The sequence below is a fragment of the Nycticebus coucang genome, chromosome 19, assembly GCF_027406575.1.
Source record: "Nycticebus coucang isolate mNycCou1 chromosome 19, mNycCou1.pri, whole genome shotgun sequence".
NCBI lineage: Eukaryota > Metazoa > Chordata > Mammalia > Primates > Lorisidae > Nycticebus > Nycticebus coucang.
The window spans coordinates 55806875-55813705 of NC_069798.1; the positions used below are offsets into that span (position 1 = coordinate 55806875).

Genomic DNA, 6831 nt, shown 5'->3' on the forward strand with positions numbered 1-6831 from the left:
ACCCACGTGGCCTGGATTAGAGTTGGAGATATCATGGACTCATGTTCAGTTTAATAGAGATACAGAGAGTACATAAAGAAACACTTATAGGGGCGGCGCCTGTGGCTCAGTGAGTAGGGCGCCGGCCCCATATGCCAAGAGTGGCGGGTTCAAACCCAGCCCTGGCCAAACTGCAACAACAACAAAAAAAAAAAAATAGCCGGGCGTTGTGGCGGGCGCCTGTAGTCCCAGCTGCTCGGGAGGTTGAGGCAAGAGAATCGCGTAAGCCTAAGAGTTAGAGGTTGCTGTGAGCTGTGTGACACCACGGCACTCTACCTGAGGGCAGTACAGTGAGACTCTGTCTCTACAAAAAAAAAAAAAAAAGAAAAGAAACACTTATAGACGGGTGTGTGCACAGGTTCATACACACACACTTCTTGGCCTAGAAATAAATCACTCCGGAGGCAATGAGCAAACCTAACACCCAGATCTTGGTTTCTAGTATTATTCTCCAATGAAAGGAAACAGGGCTACTTAAAGGAATGGCTGACTCTAGGACTGAGGCAGAAAATGAAGGAGCCTAGAACATCTTATAGTGCTACAAAGTAAGGAAATGCTTTAAAAATATAACTAACACAAAACACTGCAATGATGGAAGTCTACCCGAGGGACATGGGAGCCAGCAGAAAAAGCCCTCCATGGCCAAGATGGAGCAATTTGAGCAACAAAATAAAGTAGGGTCGGACACTGTCCCAGCTGCCATCTAGACTCAGAGCTCCATCCAAGCCCTCAGCAGAAAACACCTCAGCCATGGCCATGCGGGAAATCCTTACCCGGGAAATTCTGGACTCCAGGGGCAACCCCACTGTGGAGGTGGATCTGTACACAGCTAAGGGCCGATTCCGAGCAGTTGTGCCCAGTGGGGCTTCCACAGGTATCTATGAAACTCTGGAACTAAGAGATGGAGACAAATCTCGCTACCTGGTGAAAGGAGTCCTAAAGGCTGTGGAACACATGAACAAGACTCTAGGCCCTGCTCTACTGGAAAAGAAACTAAGTGTTGTGGATCAAGAAAAAGTTGACAAATTTATGATTGAGCTAGATGGAACTGAGAATAAGTCCAAGTTCGTCCAAGTTCGGGGCCAATGGTATCCTGGGAGTGTCCTTGGTTGTGTGTAAGGCAGGAGCAGCTGAGAAGGGGGTCCCGCTCTACCGACACATCGCAGATCTCGCAGGGAACCCTAACCTCGTTCTCCCAGTGCCTGCCTTCAATATGATCAATGGGGGCTCCCATGCTGGTAATAAGCTGGCCATGCAGGAGTTCGTGATTCTGCCTATGGGAGCCAGCTCCTTCAAGGAAGCCATGTGCATTGGTGCTGAAGTCTACCACCACCTTAAGGGGGTCATCAAGTCCAAGTATGGAAAGGATGCCACCAACGTGGGTGACGAAGGTGGCTTTGCACCCAACATCCTGGAGAACAATGAGGCCCTGGAGCTGCTGAAGACAGCCATCCAGGCGGCTGGCTACCCAGACAAGGTGGTGATTGGCCTGGATGTGGCAGCATCTGAGTTCTATCGCAATGGGAAGTACAATCTCGACTTCAAGTCACCTGATGATCCGCATGGCACATCACTGGGGAGAAGCTGGGGGAGCTGTACAAGAGCTTCATCAAAAACTATCCTGTGTTGGGTGGCGCCTGTGGCTCAAGGAGTAGGGCACCGGTCCCATATGCCGGAGGTGGTGGGTTCAGGCCCAGCCCCAGCCAAAAAAAAACCAAAAAACTATCCTGTGGTCTCTATTGAGGACCCCTTTGACCAGGATGACTGGGCCACTTGGACCTCATTCCTCTCGGGGGTGGACATCCAGATCGTGGGGGATGACCTCACAGTCACTAACCCCAAGAGGATTGCTCAGGCTGTTGAGAAGAAGGCCTGCAACTGCTTGCTGCTGAAAGTCAACCAGATTGGCTCAGTGACTGAATCCATCCAGGCCTGCAAACTGGCTCAGTCTAATAGCTGGGGGGTGATGGTGAGCCACCGCTCCAGAGAGACTGAGGACACATTCATTGCTGACCTCATGGTGGGGCTCTGCACAAGACAGATCAAGACTGGCGCCCCATGCCATTCAGAGCGTTTGGCCAAATACAATCAACTCATGAGGATTGAGGAAGCTCTTGGGGACAAGGCTGTCTTTGCTGGACGCAAGTTCCGTAACCCAAAGGCCAAGTAAGAAGTTAGAGGCCCCAGGACCCTACTGGGCAGACCCAGGCCTTTGAGCCTTTCTGCCTGAAATAAACACTGGTGCCAATGAAAAATAAATAAATAAATAAAAATAAAGTAGGATCGAATTATAACCCAAAGTATAAATAAATATCTTTAAGTCTATACTGATATAATTAAATGACTAAATATAGAAATCAATGGGGGAGAAGTTCACCCCGAGCAGGTGAATTCCAAATAATTCATGTAGAAATGAGTCTCCGTCCTCAAGGAAGTGAGGCTTCACCTCCCACTTGTTGATAGTGTGTGCCTTTGCTGTGAAGTGATGGAAATGGCATTTACCTCTGTGGTCTTGCTCTCCAGCACCCATTGCCCTAGTCTAATGATAAGGAAAACCATCAGACCAGTCCTGGCTGTGAGACATTTTACTAATACCTGACTCATAGTCTTCAAGACTGTCAAGGTCATCAAAAACAAGACAAGTTGCCTGGGCCAGGTGACTCACATCTATAATCCCAGCACTCTGGGAGACCAAGGCCAGTGGATTGCTTGAGCTCAGGAGTTCAAGACCAGCATGAGCAACAGCAAGACCCTGTCTGTAAAAATAGCCAAGTGTTGTGGTGGGCACCTATAGAGCCAGCTACTTGAGAGGCTGAGGCAAGAAGATTGCTTCAGCCCAAGGCTTTGAGGTTACTGTGAGCTATGATGTCATAGCACTCTACTGAGGGTGACAAAGTGAGACTCTGTCTCAAAAAAAAAAAAAAAAGAAGTCAATGTGAGAAACTGTCACAGTCAAGAGGCGTGTACGGAGCCGTGACAGCTACATGTAATGAGGGATCCTTGGGAGATAAAAAGACATTAGGGGAAAACTGAGGAAATCTGAATAAAGTATAGACTTTAGTTACTGTAACATGTTAATATTGGTTCCTTAACTGTAACAAATACGTCCCACTAATGTGTTAATATTAGTGGAAACTGGATGTGGGCCATGTGGGAACTGTCGGTACTATCTTCCCAATTTTTCTATAAGTCTAAAACTGTTCAAAAATTTATAATTTGCTTTAAAAAATCAATGAGCCCTCACTATTATATACACAAAAGGAAAGAGAAAAGAAGAATGCAGCTAATAAATGTAGAAGGAGTGGGATAAGATTCTCATTAGATTAATAGATTACCATTTTACAATCCTTAAGGTAGTAACTGACTCTCCCAAGATCATCAATGAATGTTAAAATGATTACGAGAAAGCTAAGAAACAGGATTTTCACATAGCCTGGAAGTATCATCACGGATTATTGATTAATCTCAAGAAGAAGATACTTTTATAGAGAAGAAATGTGAAGAATTCAATATTTTTGAAAGGACTACCTTATCTACATACTCAATAGCTTTTTTTTTGCCAGGGCTGGGTTTGAACCCATTACCTCCAGCATATGGGGCTAGCGCCCTACTCCTTTGAGCCACAGGCGCCGCCCTCAATAGCTTTTCTGGTAGTAGGGGGACCTGATATCAAATACTTCCCGACATTATGGGATAGAATGTACATAGTAGTATCTGTGAAGAATATTTGCTGGAAAAAGGGTTTGCCCTGAATTTATTCACAAAGTGACAAATTCAGAATGTAGGATGCTGCACAAAAGCCTCCTAGACTTTTCAAAAAAAATCACGGCCCAACAAAGCCAAAAACAAGATAGGGAGAAGGGTACAGAGAAAGACCGTTTGGGGGTTTTGTTTTTTGTTTTTTGTTTTTGAGACATAGTCTCACTATGTCACCTGGTAGAGGGCCATTGTGTCACAGCTCACAGCAACCTCTAACTCTTGGCCTCAAGCAATTCTCTTACCTCAGCCTCCCAAGTAGCTGGAACTACAGGTGCCCACAACACCCAGCTATTTTTGGTTGCAGTTGTCATTGTTGTTTGGCAGGCCCGGGTTGGGTTTAAACCCACCAGTTCTGGTGCATGTGGCTGGCGCCCTAGCCGCTGAGCTATGGGCACTGAGCCTTTGGGGTTTTTTTTTTTTGAGATAGTATCACCTGGTCACCCTCGGTAAAGTGCTGTGGCGTCACAGCTCACAGCAACCTCAAACTACTGGGCTCGAGCAATCCTTTTGCCTTAGCCTCCCTAGTAGTTGGGTCTACAGGTGCCGGCCACAATGCCTGGCTATTTTTAGAGATGGGGTCTGAGCAAACTCCTGAGCTCAGGCAATCCACCCCTCAGCCTCCCAGAGTGCTGGGATTACAGGTGTGAGCCAGGCGCCCAGCTTTATAAAAATGATTTTTGGTAAAAAGAGAATAAAGAGACACAACAACTAAATGTAATGTGTAAATTTGTTATGGATCTTGGATTTGAAACAACATCAGATATAAAAGAATTTCTGAGATAAGTAGGGACACTTGAGCTGGGTGTTGTAGTGGGCACCTGTGATCACAGATACTTGGGAGGCTGAGGCAAGAGGCTCTCTTGAACCTGAGGATGCTATGAGCTATGATGACTCCATGGCACTCTAGCTAGGGTGACAGAGTAAGACTCTGTCTCAAAAAAAAAAAAGAAAAAAGAAAAAGAAAAGAAAAGAAAAATTGGCCGGGTGCAGTGGCTCACACCTGTAATCCTAGCACTCTGGAAGGCCAAGGCTGGTGGATTGCCTGAGCTCAGAGGTTGAGACCAGCCTGTGTCGCAGCCCCTAGCGGCCCCTATGGCCCTGGACTCGATCACTACAGGAAGGAACCAGGCGTGACTTGGATTAGAAGTACAAGCTTGTAGGAGGCGGGCTAACCTTATTTGCAGGATAGCCCTGAGCAACCTCCGCAGTAGCCTTTGATTGAGACAGTACAAGACAGGTGAGGGGAATATTAGACAATGATTGCGTGCCTAAGGATCGCCATGGGCTCGGGCTCTTTCTCTGCAAGGAGCACCTTCAGACGAATTGCCTGGGGGTCCGTTCCCCATCTACAAATCATCTTGCTCAGAGGTTGGCTGGCTCTTGGTGTCCTCTACAAGCCTGAGCCAGAGCGAGACCTCCTCTCTAAAAAAAATAGCCAGATGTTATGGCAGGCGCCTGTAGTCCCAGCTACTTGGGAGGCTGAGGCAAGAGAATCACTTGAGCCCAAGAGTTTGAGTTTGCTATGAGCTGTAACACCACAGCACTCTACCAAGGGCAACAAAGTGAGACTCTGTCTCAAAAAAAAAAAAAAATTAAAATTAAAAAATAAAATTTAAAAAATAAAAATAAATTAGGACCTAGGTCTCAGTTTAAAAAATAAAGTAAGGACACTTGAATACAGACTGTCAGGCAACAGAGAATGTCAGTTTTACAATGCGATAAGGGAAAAAAATGTGATAATGGCATTGACACAATTAGGAAAATATTCTTTTTTTTTTTTTTTTTTTTTGTAGTTTTTTGGCCGGGGCTGGGTTTGAACCCACCACCTCCAGCATATAGGGCCGGCCGGCACCCTACTCCTTTTGAGCCACAGGCACCGCCCAGAAAATATTCTTATTATTAGGTGATGCGTGCTCAAGTATTTTGGAGTGAAGTCCTATGGTTTCTGCAACTTCATGTTTTTTTTTCTTTTTTCTTGAAACACTCTCACTATGTTGCCCTCGGTGGAGTGCTGTGTTGTCACAACTCACTGCAACGTCTAACTCTGTGCTTAAGTGATTCTCCTGCCTCAGCCTCCCAAGTAGCTGGAATAACAGGCACCTGCCACAACGCCTGGCTATGTTGTTGTTGTTGTTGTTGTTGTTGCAGTTGTCATTGTTGTTTTAGCTCGCCTGGGCCAGGTTTGAACCCATCAGCCTGGGTGTATGAGGCCGGCGCCCTACCCACTGGGCTAAGGATGCCATCTACAACTTCATGATTTAGCGAGGAAAACAATCTGTGCGCGTATGAATGTACGCTTATCTATGCATATATGGAAATAGGGGCAGAGGACAAAGAAAATTCGCAAAATATCACCATTTGGTGAATTTGGCGAGAGATATATTCATTGTACTATCAACTCTTCTAGAGAGTCTCAACTTTTCAAAATAAAAATTTGGAAAAAAATCCCCCAAACATAATTTTTTTTTTTTTTTTGAGACAGAGTCTCACTTTGATGACCTCGGTAGAGTGCTTTGACATCACAGTTCACAGCAACCTCAAACTCTTGGGCTTAAGCGATCCTCTTGCCTCAGCCTCCTGAGTAGCTGGGACTTCAGGTGCCTGCCACAATGCCCAGCTATTATTTTTAGAGATGGGTCTCCCTTTTGCCTAGGCTGGTCTCAATCACCCACCTCAGCCTCCCAGAGTGCTAGGATTATAGTGTGAGACAACACGCCAGGCAAGCATGATATATTTTAAATGTTCACATTTAACCAATGAATGCTTTTTTAAAAAATACAATACTTACTACACTAGAATAGAATTTCAGAATGGAACCAGTTATGGAAACTGTAAAAACAATTGGTCCATGGTACCTGATGGACTTTGTAGTCTGTCAGTGAACGCAGGTTTGAAGCTGTAGGAAGAACATTTTCCAGTATTATCAGATTATCCTTGGGACAGTTTGCTCCTATTTGGAAAGAATATCAAGGGCCCAGATTTGAGGCCCTTCCTAAGTGTATAGAGCTAGATCCTGGGACACTGTTTACATCC

At 45.6% G+C, this 6831-nt stretch overlaps 1 pseudogene across 1 annotated transcript; it reads left to right on the plus strand.

The window, feature by feature from the left end:
• Positions 1–789: 789 nt before the first annotated feature.
• LOC128571777 (beta-enolase-like) lies at positions 790–2287 on the plus strand (annotated as a pseudogene). The gene is made up of 2 exons (XR_008375967.1): positions 790–1649; positions 1756–2287. The product of XR_008375967.1 is annotated as a beta-enolase-like (transcript).
• Positions 2288–6831: the final 4544 nt, after the last annotated feature.